Source organism: Phascolarctos cinereus, unplaced genomic scaffold (genome assembly GCF_003287225.1).
Source record: "Phascolarctos cinereus isolate Bilbo 61053 unplaced genomic scaffold, phaCin_HiC Scaffold_2;HRSCAF=192, whole genome shotgun sequence".
Taxonomy (NCBI): Eukaryota; Metazoa; Chordata; class Mammalia; order Diprotodontia; family Phascolarctidae; genus Phascolarctos; species Phascolarctos cinereus.
In genome coordinates, this window is record NW_027555625.1 from 80,988,208 (window position 1) to 81,004,966 (window position 16,759).

At 35.1% G+C, this 16,759-nt stretch overlaps 1 long non-coding RNA gene across 1 annotated transcript in view; it reads right to left on the bottom strand.

Moving 5' to 3' along the window:
• The window catches only part of LOC110193189 (uncharacterized), a 114,109-nt gene extending 106,185 nt beyond the window's left edge, over positions 1 to 7,924 (bottom strand). Inside the window, exon 1 of the long non-coding RNA XR_013484546.1 lies at positions 1,313 to 7,924. This is a non-coding gene — a long non-coding RNA (uncharacterized LOC110193189). The remainder of the gene's footprint in view (positions 1 to 1,312) is intronic.
• Positions 7,925 to 16,759: the final 8,835 nt, after the last annotated feature.

The following is a 16,759-nucleotide window of genomic DNA, read 5'->3' on the forward strand; positions in this document are numbered from 1 at the left end:
TGGAATATTATTGTTGGGTTAGAAATGAGTGGAAAAGTTATTTCAAAGAGCCATGGAAAGATTTGTATGAATTTAGGTCCAGTGAAGTGAACAGAACCAGAAAAACTTATAGACACTAGTCAATACACATTTATTAAGCAGCTACTACATGCCAGGTACTGTGCTAAGCGCTGGGGATACAAATGCAAAAGAAAGATAACCCCTGTCCTCCAGGGTCTTACAGTCTAATGGGTAAGACTATATACAAAAGGAGGCTGAAAAGGGCGGAAGAGAAAGTAATCCACATAGGGGTATAGTGAAGAAGTCAGTAAGAGAAATACTCAAGCAGTACAGTTGAGTGAGAAATTAGATGTTCTGAACTGAGCTCGCTCCTTAAATGGAGTTTGGGTTTTCATGTTTATACTGTAATATCAAAAAAATTAAAATGAACAATTCTGAAGATGTGTATGAACTGATGAAGAATGGATTGAACAAAACCAAGAGAATGATTGACACAGCAGACAACACTGTAAGAACAAAGAATTTTGAAAGCTGTAAGAACAATGATCAATGCAATTGGTATCCATGATTCTGCATCCTGACCGAGTGTTGATAGGTTCAGGGTGCAGAATGAGATATAGATTTTTTATATGGCCAATAAGGGAATTTGTTTTGCCTAACTATGAATATTTATTATATTTGTTACAAGTATTCGTGTCTCGGTTTTGTTTTTTGTTTTTCCAATGGGGTTGGGAAGTGATAAATATACTTTTGTTCATTTAAATTTTTTTTTTAAACATGGATTTTTGTTTCAGCGAGAAGGGCAGAGGAGGGAGTCATTAAAAAAAAGACTATAATTTTCCAAATGTAATAATCCAGCTCACTTTCCTGTTGCTCAATTCTGGACCCAGCTTACTCTTTGTCTACAGAGCCTGCTCTAGAGAGATATGTATTTACGGTCCAGTTCCATAAGGGCTCCATTCATCCACCAATCATTGTCTTACCATAAGCATTCTCCATCTACTTGTTTTCTCTTGTATGGATAAATTTCATTTAAGAGGATCTGCAGTACTCTGGGGCTTAATGCCAACTGAATAATAGCATCTACAAACATGAGCATTTGGAGAACCTCACTATCTTTTGGAATTTCTTTTCCGTTTGGACCCTGAATCACCACCACAACAGTGGCAACCCACCTTTTATGAGTTTACATCTTCCTCTTTTATACCTGGCTTGATATTAGTGATCAGAGCATCACAGAACAAACATATTTATGTTCTTGAATCTTTCCTGGGATCTTGTATGAAAAATCATTCACATGCATAGGACATACCCTTTTGGAGAACCTTTTATTTTACTGGGTCCAATGCTTTTTATGATAATCTGTAAAAAAAGTTAAAAAAAATAATTACATCCTTTCACCCAATAAGTCCATTTTTTGGAAGACAGAGCTATCAAAAAGGAAAAGGCTATTTGTTCAAAGATACTTATGCCAGCACTATTTGTGTTTAAAAAAATTGAAACAACCCTATATATTCAACAATAGCAGAATTTCTTGTTAAATTGTGGAACATTTAATGGAAGTAGGAAGAATATAAAGAAATCTGGAGAAATTATCATAAAAGAAAATGAATTTTTTTTTAAAGCAGAACCAGAAAAAACATAGCATATACAAATTATGACTGCATAAAAGGAAAAGTGGACAGGAAGGCACACACAAGAAAAGGATGCTGGGGAATTATATGAATACAATTACAAAACACTTTTTACACAAATAAAATCAGGTCTAAATAACTGGAAAAACATTAGTTGCTTAGGCCAAGCTAATAGAATAAAAATAACAATTCTTTCTAACTTAATTGACTTATTCAGTGCCATACCTATCAAACTACCAAAAAATTATTTTATGGAGCTACAAAAAAACAATAACAAAATTCATCTGAAAGAACAAAAGGTCCAGAATATCAAGGGAACTAATAAAAAAAATGCAAGGGAAGGTAGCCTAGTTGTACCAGATCTTAAATTGTATTATAAAGCAGCAATCCTCAAAATTACCTAGTATTGGCTAAGAAATAGAATGGTTGTTAAGTGGAGTAGGTTAGGTATGCAAGACACAACAGTCAATGACTATAGCTATTTACTGTTTGATAAACCCAAAGACTCTAGCTCCTGGGATAAGAACTCATTATTTGACAAAAACTGCTGGAAAAACTGGAAAATAGTATGGCAGAAACTAGTCATAGACCAACATCTTACACAAGATAAAGTCAAAATGGGTACATGATTTAGATATAAAGACTGATACTATCAGCAAACTAGGAGAACAAGGAATAGTTTGCCTATCAGATCTATGGAGAAGGGAAGAATTTATGAACAAACAAGAGAGAGAGAACATTATGAAACACAAAATAGATGACTTTGATTACATTAAATTTAAAAGGTTTTGCAGAAACAAAGCCAATGCAACCAAGATTAGAAGGGAAGCAAAAAGCTGGTAAACAATTTTTACAGTCAGTGTCTCTGATGAAGGCCTCATTTCTAAAATATATAGAAAACTGAGGAATTTATAAGAATATAAGTCATTCACCAATTGATAAATGGTCAAAGGATATGAATAGGTAGTTTTCAGATGAAGAAATTAAAGCTCTTTATAGTCATATGAAAAAATACTCTAAATCACTATTGATTAGAGAAATGCATATCAACACAACTCTGAGTTACCACATCACACCTATCAGATTGGCTAATATGACAAAACAGGAAAATGATAAATGTTGGAGAAGATGTGGGAAAATTGGAACACTAATGCATTGTTGGTGGAGTTGTAAACTGATCCAGCCATTCTGGAGAGCAATTGGAACTATGCCCAAAGGGTTATAAAATTGTGCATACCCTTTGACCCAGTAATACCACTTCCAGGTCTGTATACCAAACAGATCATAAAAATAGGAAAAGGGCACACGTGTATAAAAATATTTATAGTAACTCTTTTTGTAGTGGCCAAAAATTGGAAACTGAGAGGACGCCCATGAACTGGGGAACGGCTGAACAAGTTGTTGTATATGAATATAGTGGAATACTATTGTGCTATAAGAAATGATGAGCAGGTGGACTTCCGAAAAACTGACAAAGACTTCTATGAACTCATACTAAGTGAAGTGAGCAGGACCAGAAGTACATTGTATACAGTAACAGCCACATTGTGTGAAGACTTACTTTGATAAACTTAGTTCTTCTCAGCAATGCAATGATCTAAGGCACCTCTAAAAGTCTCATGATGGAAAATGCTATCCACATCCAGAAAAAGAATCATGGAGTCTGAATACAGATGAAAGCATACTATTTGGTTTCCTTTTCTTTTGTTGTTTTATTTTATTTCTTCTTTTTCATGGTTCCTCCCATTAGTTCTAATTCTTCTATACATCATGACTAATGTGAAAACATGCTTAATATGAATGTGTAAGTAGAGCCTATATCAGATTACATGCCATCTTGGAGGCAGGGAGGAGAGAGAGGGGGAGAAAATTTAAAATTCAAAATCTTATGGAAGTGGATGTTGAAAACTAAAAATAAATAAATTATTTTTAAAAAAGAAGAAAAGGAAGGTGGTAGAGGCTTGGAGGTACTGACTGAGAAGTTGTCATGAATATTGTATTTCAAAGGATTTAAAATCTCATTTATTTGAATCATTCCCTCTGTTGGTTCACCTACCCACCATCTCATCTGATCTAATTCCTTATGTATACTCTCCCATAAATCCACCAAAGGAAAATATGTTTGAGGTTATACTCTAAGTACAATTTTTTTATAATTTTGTGGACTACCTACATATTATCTCTCAAAGTGGCCATATGACTGACCAGATAAGATGTTATTGCAAGAATCCAACTTAGGGACCTAAAGGTCTGAGAAGGGTGGTGTCAGAGTGAGTGGAAAGGAGATGTAAAAAAGATACTACAAAAGAAACAGCAGAATTTTGATGTGTGAACAAAGGACGGGGAGAAGTCAAAATGACTCCAGGGTTTTAAGCCTGGGTGACTGGGAATTATGAAGTGGAAGTCAATTTTTAAAAAAAATCTAACAAACACTCCAAAAAGGATCATTTCTATAAAAACAAAAAATGTAAAAGATTGCATATGAAACGTGAATCTCCAGTTCATCCTGCTTCTTTTTTTTAAGCATATAATAAATTTCACACATTACTTTCCAACCTTTTGCTGGTCTATGCTTTCTTCTGGTTATCTTTGTTTTCTTAAGTAGAACATTTTTTGAAATGTTTCAATGATCCTCTTCTTTTTTTTCTAGCATTAGTGTTTTTAACTATTAGCATTAATATTTCTAACTATTAGAATATAAATTTCTTGAGAGCAGGAAATGTTTTTGCCTTTCTGTGTTTCCCCAGCACTTAGCACAGAGACTGGTAAACAGTAAGCACTTAATAAATACATCTTGACTGATTCCCTTCTTCCTCATGCCTCAATTAAAAAAAAAAACAACCTTGTAAAATATAAGAATAATCAAGTAAAATAAATGAACAGAGAGGACAGATCCAAAAATGCATGTCTCTTTCTGTACTTCATGTCCATTACCTCTCTGTCTGGAGGTGGGCATGACATTTTTAATCATAAGTCCTTTGAAGACACAGTTGATCATTGCATTTATTAGAGTTCTCAAGTGTTTCAAAGTTGCTTTTCTTTAAAATGTTGTGGTTATACAAATTGTTCTCCTGGTTTAGCTCGTTTCACTCTTCATTAGTTAATACTACCCAGGATTCTCTGGATAATAATATTCTATTATATTCATATATTATAATTTGTTTAGCCATTCCTCAAATGATGGGCACCCAATGGAATTTGTTTTATATAGGAAGAAACAAATCTTGATAGATTAAATGATTCAGTCAAAACACAGTCTGGCCATCTTCCTATGGATGCCCTCCGACTTGTCTACACGTATTCTTTTGTCTAACCTTCCATCTGCCCTGAACATGCTGCAACAGTAATCTTCAAACACCACTGTGATCATTTTACTTGAGAACTACAGAACGAGAATTCTAGCTCCAGCTTGACACTAACCATGTGACTTTGGAACTAGAACCTGGGCCTCCTAACTTCCAACCAAGCACTCTTTCCAGGATGACGGTACCCTGCATCCTCAGTCCCTCAGACTTACAATCTAGATGTCATTCTCGACTTCTCAATCTCTCACACACACACCCATATTCAGTCTCTTATTGGCCTGTCAACTTACTTTTATCACATCTCTTGTATAAACCCCCTTCTCTTCTCTGACAGTCTACTGAGATAATCTGCTGAATGAACTCCTTCCCACCAGTCTTTCTCCCCTGCATCCCATCCTCCACTTAATGGCCAAAATGATCTTCCTAAAGTGAAGATCTGACCACATCACTACCATACTTAATACAGTTGCTCCCTACCATATTCAGGATCAAAAATAAATTCTCTAGTGTCTAATGCCTTTCATAACCTGCCCTCCTGGTCTTCATAAACCTTACAGACCAACTCTACTACCATGGCCTATTCTTTGATTCAGTGAAACTGACCTGACTTGCTTTTTTTCTTAGACAGACACTCCATCTCCCAACTGCGGGCATCTTTTTTTTTTTTAATTTTTATATATTTTTTCCTAATTATATGCAAAAACAATATTTAACTTTCATTTTTTTTAAATTTCGAGTTCCAAATTCTCACCCTCTCACCCTCTGCTTGCCTCTTCTTGAGAAGGCAAGTGATTTTATTTGGCTTATACATGTACAGTCATGTAAAACATATTTCCACATTAACCATATTGTGAAAGGAAACACAGACCAAAAAGAAAGAAAGAAAAAAAGTTTTTGAAAAAGTATGCTTTGATCTACATTCAGACTATCAGTTCTTTCTCTGGAAGTGGACAGCATTTTTCATAAGTCCACTTGGCATTGTCTTGGATTATTATATTGCTGAGAATAGCTGTATCATTCACAGTTGGTCATCATACAAAATGGCTGTTACTGTATACAACATTCTCCCCTTTTTGCTCATTTAACTTTGCATCAGTTCATATAAATCTTCCCAGGTTTTTCTGAACATCCTCCTTGTCATTTCTTACAGAATAATAGTATCCCATCACAATCACATACCACAACTTAGTCAACCATTCCCCGATTGATGGACACATCCTCAGTTTCCAATTCTTTCCCACCACAAAAAGAGGTGCTACAAATATTTTTGTACAAATAGGTCCTTTTCCTTTTTTAAAAAATCTCTTTAGTATTGCTGGGTCAAAGGGCATGCACAGTTTTATAGTCCTTTGGGCATAGTTCCAAATTGCTCTCCACAATGTTGGATCAGTTCAGAACTCTACCAACAGTGCATCAGTGTCCCAATTTCTCCACATATCCTCCAACATTTGCCATTTTCCTTTTCTGTCATATTAGCCAATCTACCAGGTGTGAGGTGGTACCTCACAGTTGTTTCAATTTGCACTTCTTTGATCAATAGTGATCTAAAGTATTTCCTCATATGATTATAGATAGCTTTGATTTTTTTTTTCATCTGAAAACTGGCTGTTGATATCCTTTGACCATTTATCACTCGAGAAATGGCTTTTATTTTTATAAAATTGGCTCAGTTCTCTGTATATTTGAGAAATGAGGTCTCCATCAGAGAAATTTGCTATAAAACTTTCCTCCCAGGTTTCTACTTTTCTTCTAATCTTGGCTGCATTGACTTTGTTTGTGCAAACTCTTTTAATCTATACATCTGACAAATGAACTATTCTATGCTCCCCTAATTTGTTGATGATATCACCCTTTTTGTCTAAATCATGTACTTATTTTGGTTTTATCTTGCTATACAGTGTGAGATGTAGTTTCTGTCAAACTGCTTTCCAGTTTTCCCAGCAATTTTTCTTAAATAGTAGTTCTTGTGCCCAAAGCTTGGATCTTTACATTTATCAAACATTAGATTACTATGGTCATTTACTACTGTGTATCATGTTCCTAATCTATTCCACTGATCCACCACTCTATTTCTTGGCCAGTACTAGATTGTTTTGATGATTACCACTTTCTTTTTGTTTGTTTATTTGGTTTGTTTTAGCTAGGCAATGTCCTAATGCCCACAATTATATGGCATAGGATAGTCAATACTATAGTTAGTACATATATAAAACAGCATAGAGTGATAGAGTTGGAAAAAAGAATTTGAAGGGGGTTGGGAGGATGGGTAGTGATAAAGTCAGTGAAAAGAAGAAGAAAATTATGGCCATTTCTAGAGAAATAGCAGGGTCCAGAGGTTTTTCTAGGTCATAAGAACTGCATATGTACATAGCTAGAGGAAGAGCATCCAGGGGGAAGGAAATGAATCAAAGATATTGAGCAGAAAGGGGGAAAGTTGAGTGATTATCATTGGTGAGTTTTATGCCTGCACAAGAAAGGCAATCATTTAATAAGCATGGATAATCCAAAAAGAAGGATGAATGCAGCAAACATCTTGGCCTCTTAGCATTCTCTGTCTCTGTCAAGATCCTGGCTAGAATATTCTTGGCCAGGCTTCTGTAGAGTACTATCAGCTGGCCACTACCAAGACACAATAGAGCTCAATGGGCAGCAGGTTGGCAGGACTGTCATGATGGAGCTTAAACAGCATGCAGATTTCTGTGTAGTGCTTGCCCATCTCAAATGGTGGCTTTGCCTCTATCCACAGGCTGTGGGTCTAGCAGATTTTGAACTGGCTCGGCCCCTTAGGCTATGGAATGAAGGTGGATGAAGCCTAGACAGAGCTACAGATTTAGGTTCTTTCTCACTACAAAAGAAGTAAAATTGGGAGGGTTTTTTTTTCTGTTTCTGTTGTTTTTTATGTTTCTTTCAAGGAACTATGTTTCAGGGAAGCAGATGTTAGAACCCAATTCCATAGAGAAAATTCAAGGTTGGGTATTTCATTAAAAATTCTCAAGACAATTAATTTTAAACTTATCTATTCAAAACAAGTTACTGATAATGAGAAATAGATAATGGAGAAATAGACACAGACTATTATAATTTCATACAGAATTTCAACAGATATAAACTGACATAACTGATATTTTCATAACGAGACCAAAAGGGCCTAAAAACACTTTAGTCAGCAAACATTTGCCAATTTTTTATTTTTGCCAATCAGAGAGAGATTGCAGCAAAATACTGGTTCAAAACCATATTAGTGAAATCTTACCAAAAAGGACAATAGATGATTATATTTCTACATTTACTCATTAACATAAGCTCCATTTTCTTTTATCCTCCATGTCTCAAAATACCCAGACATCATCCCTCATTCTCATCTCCTTTACTCCAGTTTTTAATGATAAAGTGACTTCTCACTAAGCTCACAATCTCTCTTCAAATATCCTTTGTAAGATCCCTCCCATTTTCTCCAGAAAATTGTCCTCACAACACCACCCTCCCTCTAATTTTGTATCACTCCCTATCTACTGGTTTATATGCTATTGATTACAAATGTGCCAAAATCTCCCCAGTACTGAAAAATCTGTCTCTAGACCTTATTATTCCCTCAATATCATCCTGTATCTTTTTATCATTTTCACAGCCAAATTCCTATTAAAAAAAAAGCCATCAACACTAGTTACCTCCACTTGCTTTCTTCTCAATCACACTATAATCCTTTGCAATATGACCCTCATTCTTATCTCCCAACATATCCCAAACCTGAGTGGTCTTCTTGTCTCAAAACACCGTGGAGGCACTCATGGAAAATCAGTTGTTCCAGACCTCTCAGGAAGGAACAGGCAAGTTGGGTGGGGTACATGGTGTAAAGTAAGTTGCCACTCTCCTGGGTCCAATGGACCATCTACTCAGGGATACAAACATACATACACACACACACACACATATAAACCTACACATATACATATACATATGCGTGGTATGTATGTATGTATGTATGTATGTATGTATTTTCATACATATACATATACATATGTATTTATATAGCATGAATATATCTAATATATCATATGAAACATATGTATATTGTATATATATTATATATAAATTTAGTATATATTACATGTATAATATTATATATAATGAAATATATACACTCTCTCTCAGGACTTTCTGACTCCAGGCCCCATGCTCTTTCTACTGTGCCAGCTAGCTGCCTCAGTATTTTATTGGTGTTATTTTGTGGTTGTGACATAGGACAAAACAGTGTCTGTAGATCTGAGCATGCATGAGAGAGCAATGGAAAAGCAAACAGCGGGTGTGAGCAAGCTGCAAAGGATCTCAAATGGGGATCTTAGAAGGTCTGGAGTAAAGGATGCCATCAGGCAGATATATGATTGAAAAATAAGATGGGTGGGTCATATGTTGAGGAAAAAGGATAAGAGACAGTTAGCCTTAATTATCCCCATTATATTCTTATGATATCTGGAGGAAGTGGGAAATTGAAGGTCCCTAAGTACATGGATTGGTGCAAATTTATGGGAAGATGTGAGAAAGAGGTGCCCAGGATGGATCAGCATGGATGCACTGTGACCTGTACATTGCAGGAAACATCAAAACTAATGACATTAGTGATTCATCTGACTATTCAACTACAGTAATATAACCAAAAAAATTATTCAACATGATTAAGTTGGATTCATATCAGGGATGACTCAACTTTAGATCATATAAACAGGGGCATCTAGTGGCATTGTGAATAAAGCACCTGGCCTGGAATCAAAAACACTTGAGTTCAAATCCAGCCTCAGACATTTCCTAGCTGCGTGACCCTGGGCAAGTCACTTAACCTCTATTTACTTCATAAATCACTGACAAAAAGCTGATCCACTGGAGAAGGAAATGGCATTTTTACCAAGAAAACCCCACAGACAAACAACCACGGGGTCATGAAGAATCAGACACAACTGAATAACTACAACAATCATATAAACAACAAACACAACAAAGTCCACATGATTATAACAAAGGACAGAAAATGCACTCAAAAAATACTGTTAAAAGCCCTAAAAGACACGGGCATGAAATGGCATTTCTTTAATATGTTCAGAAGTATTTATCTCTGGCGATCAGTATTATTTGCAATGGAGGAACACTGAAATGTTGCCCAGGAAGTTCAGGGGTGAAGCAAATGTCCTCGGGCTCAATTATTTGGCACAGTACCAGAGGAGCAAGCTAAAGCAATGGGATAAGACAAAGAAAGGAATAAAAACAGGGAAAGAGGAGGCAAAACTGTCCCTATTTGGAGAGGATATGGTTTACTTAGAAAACTCCAAAGAATTAGTAAAGAAAACTAATCATGGTTATCAGAAGCAATAAGGTGGCATAGTGGACAGAGAGCCAGGCCTGGGATCCAGAACACATGAGTTCAAATCCAGCATCAGACACTTACTAGCTCTGTGACCCTGAGCAAAGTCATTTAACTTCTGTTTCCACAGCTGTAAAATGCGAATGATAGTAGCATTTAACTGCCAGGGTTGTTCTATAGCACATTGCAGGTGCTATAGAAATGCTAGCTTTTGCTACTATTATTTAGATAATTAATACTTTTGGTAAAGAAATGAGATAAAAAAATAAATCCATAACAATCATCAACATCTCTGTACAAAGCTAACAAAATCTAGGAGGATATGAAAAATGAAAAAAAAAATCTATTCAAAATAACTAAAGAAAATAAAAACTATGAGTTAATTTACCAAAACATATTAAAGATATATGTGTATATAAATGAAATTCCAAAATACTTTATAGAAATAAAGGAAGACAATCAGAAATTAGCCATTGTTAATGACCAGACTTTGCCAATATAATAAAAAATAACAACACTTCCAAAATGAATCTACAGACATAGTGTGACATTCATCTAATTCCAATGAGGTTAATTTGTAGAAATATGCAAAATAATAAACTTTATTTGAAGGACGAGATCAAGAATTGCATGGGAAGTAATGAAAAAAAAGAGTAGGAACAAAGGCAGACTAGTATTGCCAGATTTCAAAGTATATGGAGCAATAATCATATATTATTTAATATTGGTCAAAAATTATAAAACTAAATCAGTAGAAGAAATTAGAAAGACAAGACATGGGAAACAAAGGACTACAATAGTCCAATGGTCAATAATGCCTAAAACAGATTAATTTGTGAAGAATTCCCTATGAGAAAAGACATGCTGAAAAAAACTGGAAAACAGTTTAAGGGAAAACGGATTTAGATCAGCACCTCACACCATGTAAATAGGTGACGTAATTATAAAAGATCACTTCATTAAAAAAAAAAATAGAAGAGAAAGGTTAGAAGGTTAGTTTTCACCACAAGGGTTAGGGAAGAATATTTAATGAAATGAGTGATAAAAATGCTTACAAAAGACAAAAACATTTCTAAGGACAACTTACCCAACAAGCACTTAATAAGACAAAATGAAATAGCACTGTACTCAAGGAATTTTTGCATGAACAAAACCAATTCAGCTAGCCTAAAAAGAAAAGCTATCATTTTGGGAAAAGCAGAAATCTTTGCATCAAGCAGCTGATAAATACGAATATATTAAAAACACATAAGGAATTGACTTAAATTTATAAGACCATGAATTACTTCCCAATAAAAAAAGGCCAAAGGACAAGAAGTTTTCAAAGGAAGAAAAACAATTGAGAACATTAGGAAAAAATACTCTACATTATTAAGAAGAAGGAAGATAGATGTAATTAACAAGTATAAAGTCCCACCTAACACCCATTAAATATGAAAAATGACAAAAGGAAAAAAGAGTCAATGTGGAGAACCCTTCAGAAGACGGAAAGGAGAAGAGAACAAGCATTTACGCCGAGGCAACGGAGTGCTAGATACTGTGATAAGTGCTTTGCAAATTTCTATCATTTGATCCTCACAACAACCCTAGAAGGTAGGTGCTGTTGTTATCTTCATTTTACAGTTGAGAAAATTGAGGCAGACAGAGGCTAGAGACTTGGCCATGGTCACATAGCTATTAAGTGTCTGAGGCTACATTTGAACTCAGGACCTCCTCCCTCTGAGCCCAGTCAATGGTCTATCCACTGTGCCATCTACCAGCATACTAACCTATTGCTGGAAACGGTTATGAACTGTTTAACATGTTGGATGACAGCACTGACGCCCAGAAAACAGGCCTAAATCTATAACCCCATACTTTTAATGGGAAAGAGTAACAGATCAATCTAATAATATGGAATTCAACAGGAATATGTGTAAAATCTTAAAACTTGGTTACAAAAAGTCAACTTTATGAGCACAATAAGAGAGAAGAGCAGCTACACAACTATTCATGTGAAAAAATCTGAGATTTTTAGTAACTTCAAGCTTCATATGAACCAAAAGTGTAATATACAGCAAACAGAAGTTAATGCTTTCTAGGCTACATTCAGAAAGAGTACAATGGGGGCTGTCATAGTAAGTGGCAATACTGACTTTTCTACTTATGGGCCAGGAGCTAAGAGTCTAAAAAACTTCCTTGAGGTTTCCCCAAACAACATACTCTATCCCCTGCTCCAGGCATTCCCAGACTGTCTCTCCTGTCCCACACCTGGAATGCTCTTCATATCCACTCCTGCTTCCCTGACTTGAAGTCTCAGCTAAAATGCCACCTGCCACAAGAAGTCTCTTCCAATCTCTCTTAATTCTAGTGCCTTCCTTCTGCTGATTATTTCCAATTTATCCTGTATATATCTCGTTTGGCTTTTTTTGTATACTCAGGGCTTAGCATGGGTGCCTAGCACACAAAAAGCACTTAACAAACGTTTACTGACCATCTCCTAAGACTTTTGATGCCTAGAAGACATTCATTTTTAGTTTTTAAACTGGAGGATGGAGGTGAACATGAGAAGAGACTGTCTCTGTCTACAACAATTCAATTAATTGATTCCATTAATTCCTAATTGATGAATTCATGTTATTTCCTAGGTCAGGGGTTCTTAACTTTAGGCAGCTAGGTGGCACAATAGAGTGAAGCTTATGGGGTGAGGATAAGACAAGTTCAAGCGCAGCCTCAGACACTAGTTGTGTGACCCTGGTGTAGTCACTTATCTGCCTCAGTTTCCTCAGATGTAAAATGGAGTTCATAGTAGCATCTGCCTTTTAAGTTTGGGGTAAGGATAAAATGTTTAAAATGCACTGTGTAAACCTTGAAGTGCTATATAAATGCTTGATGTTACTTATTAATTGGGGATTATGAATTTTTAAAAATATTTTGATAACTATTTCCAAGTAATTGATTTTCTTTGTAATCCTATACATTTTAAACATTTAAATACATTCTGAGAAGGGGTTCATAGGCTTCGCCATATTGCCAAAGGTTAAGAAGCCCCTTATGTTTAAGTAGTATGGAACTACTAAATGTTTTTTTTAGCAGAGATGGGATGTGTACTCTGCCCAGCTCAGATCACATCTAGACTATAGCATTCAGGTCTAAGCATTCATTATATTTTAGAAAGGATGCTGACAAGATGAAGTCTACAGAGGACTACAGGTGGAGGGATGAGGGAAGTCCTTGCTACTCTTCATAATTGGGGTGCATCGTGTACAGTTTATATCAAATTGCTTGCCTCCACAAGGAGGGAAGGGAGGGAGGGAATTTGGAACTCAAAATTTTAAAAAGTGAATGTGAAAAAATGTTTTTACGTGAAATCAAGAAAAAACAAAATAGTAATATAAAAGACTGAGGCATATGAGAGGATTAGACACACATGGAAGGAGTGTTTGTGTGTATGGGGGAGAACAGACACCAGATGAATCTCACTTGTTCGAAACACCCACCATTGTTGCATTAATACATCAAACTCAAGAGTGAGACAAATGGGGATGGGGGGAAGTAATTAAGAGGGAGGATAAACACTAGGGAAGGACTAGCAGTACTAGGAGTACTCGTAAACAAAGCAAACTTTCCAAACCTGAAAAGGGAATTTTAAAAGGGGGGCGAGGGCCCAAAAGATGGTAGAAAGCAAAGAACTAGATTCTAAGGGGGGTACCCATCAAATGGGGAATGGCTAAACAGATTGTGATTTATGAATGTAATGAAATAGTGTTGTACTATAAGAAATGAAGAGATGATTTCAATTACCAAAAAATTATTTTACTGAATTAGAAAAAAACAAAATAAAATTCATTTAGAAGAACAAAAAGCCAAGAATATTAATTAATTTTTAAAAATGTAAAGGAAGGAGGTTTAGCAGTACCAGATCTTAAACTATATTATAAAGGCAGTAATTATCAAAACTATCTGGTACTGGGCTAAGAAACAGAAAGAGCAATGAAACAGAATAGACATACTACAGTAGCAAACACAGTAACCTTGTATTTGACAAGTGTAAAGACTTAAGTTTTTGAGATAAGAATTCATTACTTGGTAAAAATTGTTGGGAAAACTGGAACACAGTCTGGCAGAAATTGGGCATAGAACAATATCTTACACCAATTACCAAGATAAGGCCAAAATGGATACATGACCTAAACATAAAGAGATATCATAAGGGAATTAGAAGAAGATAGTACCTATAAGACTTATGGGTAAGAGATAGAGAGCAGTCTGAGGTATAAAATGAAAAATTTCAATTATATTAAATTAAAAAGGTTTTGTACAAATAAAACAAATGTAGTCAAGATCAGAAGGAAAGCAAAAGATCAGGGAAAAATTTTATAGACAGCTTCTCAGATAAATGTCTCATATCTCAAATACACATGGAACTTTGTCAAATCTGTAAGAGTACAAATCATTCCCCAATTGATAAATGCTCTAAATCATTGACTAAAGAAATGCATATTAAGACAACTTTGAGATGACATATTACATTGGCTAAAATAATCAAAGGGGAAAGCAATAAATGTTGGTGGGGATATGGGAAAATTGGACATCAATTGACTGTTGGTGGAACTGTGAACTGATCCACTTCAGAGAGCAATCTGGAATTATGCTCAAAGAGCTACTAAACTGCCTATTCCCTTTGACCCAGCAATACCACTACTAGGTCTTATTTCCAAAAATGATTGTGGAAAAAGGAAAAGAACTTACAGCAGCTCTCTTTGTGATGGCAAAGAACCAGAAATTTCAGGGATGCCTATCAATTGGGGAGTGGCTGAACAAGTTGTGATATACGATAGAATGAGAATACTTCTACGCTGTAAGAAATGATGGGCTTGCTGATTTTAGAAAAACATGGATAGACTTGCACAAAATAATTTAAAGCAAAATGAGCAGAACTAAGAGGATGTCATATATAGTAATAGCAATATTATTTTAAGAATAACTTGGAGTGACTAATCATTTTGACTACTATAAATACCCAAATTAACTACAAAGAACACATAAAGACATTATCTGCATCCAAAGAACTGAGAGAAATATGTATAGAATGATTTTACATATATATGTCTATATATATATATATATATATATATATATGCCTATATATATATATATGTGTGCATATACACACACACACAGAGTTGTATCTAACGGTAGTGAGCTCTGAGGGGGAAGGGAGGAGAGGGAAGAGGTTAAGAAAAAAAGGGAAAAAATTACACGATAACTTTATTATATATTTAAAAGCAACAGCAAGTTGTATATAATAGATTTGGAGTTTCATGTGCAATCATCCTTTTAATTCTACTATATTATGGAAAGGCTTATTTCATAAATTTAAATCAAAATTATTTTTAAAAAAGAAAATTTCAGAGAATCGTGGGCGGCATGAACAAAGCAGAATCAGAGGAATTCAAATGCTTAACAGTAAAAAACAAAACAAAATCAAATCCAGCACTGAATGACTTCAGAACTCTGAAACTAAAGATCAACTCCACTCTCCAAAGGATCTATAATGAAGCATGTCAGTTAGTCATCTCCTAACAGAGGTGACATACTCAAGGTACAGAAAAATACACATTTTTTTGATTTGTCCCCTGTGGAGATTCGTATTGCTTGACTATAATTTGTTTAAAAAGGGTTTTACTTTTGATTGGAAGCAGGGTAGCAATCATGAAGCCCAAAAAGGAGTTTGTTGAAACATCTTTAAAAATGCACATCAGAGTAAAAAAGTATTATTTTCTAGGAGGAAGCACAGACAAGGGCAATTTTTAAATTAACGTGAAATGCATTATAGATGTATATTTTCAAAGTAAAGAGTGTGAAATAAAAATCCATGGTATATACAAGCCTCTATGTTCTGTGTTGTGTATAGAAAAGCTCATGGAGGGAGGGTGTGCTCAGAATTGTAAAAAATTCACTTAAAAAATACTATTGAGCTTTCAAGACAGGTGAATGTTAACTTTTATGAAGGATTTTTGGCATCCCACAATCAAAAATGACCTTTCCTTTCTCTGCCTTATAGATTCTCTTCAGTATCTAACATTATTTTTTGAGTATTATAAATTGGGAAGCAGACTCCTTATTTGATTGAAGGATTATCTGTTATCTCCCTTAGACCTCTGTCTGAAAATATCTGGATGTAACTCATCTGGCGAATTGAAAAGAACTGATTCATTCCTTGCCTTCTGAAAGGTTAAACCCTTCCCCTAGAAGGAAATAAAAATGTAAGTTGTTCAAGAAATTTTCCCCTGTATTTCATCAAAAAGGTGACTAGATGTGGAGTGCTCTACAAACTTTAAAGTGCTCCGTAACTAGCCATTATTACAGTACTCTAACCTCTATAACTTTTTCATCAAATGAATTTAAGAGATATTGTATTTCAGCCAAAGAGAAGCTTCAGAATTTAAAAAAATACTCTTTACACAAAGCATGTTATAGTTGGA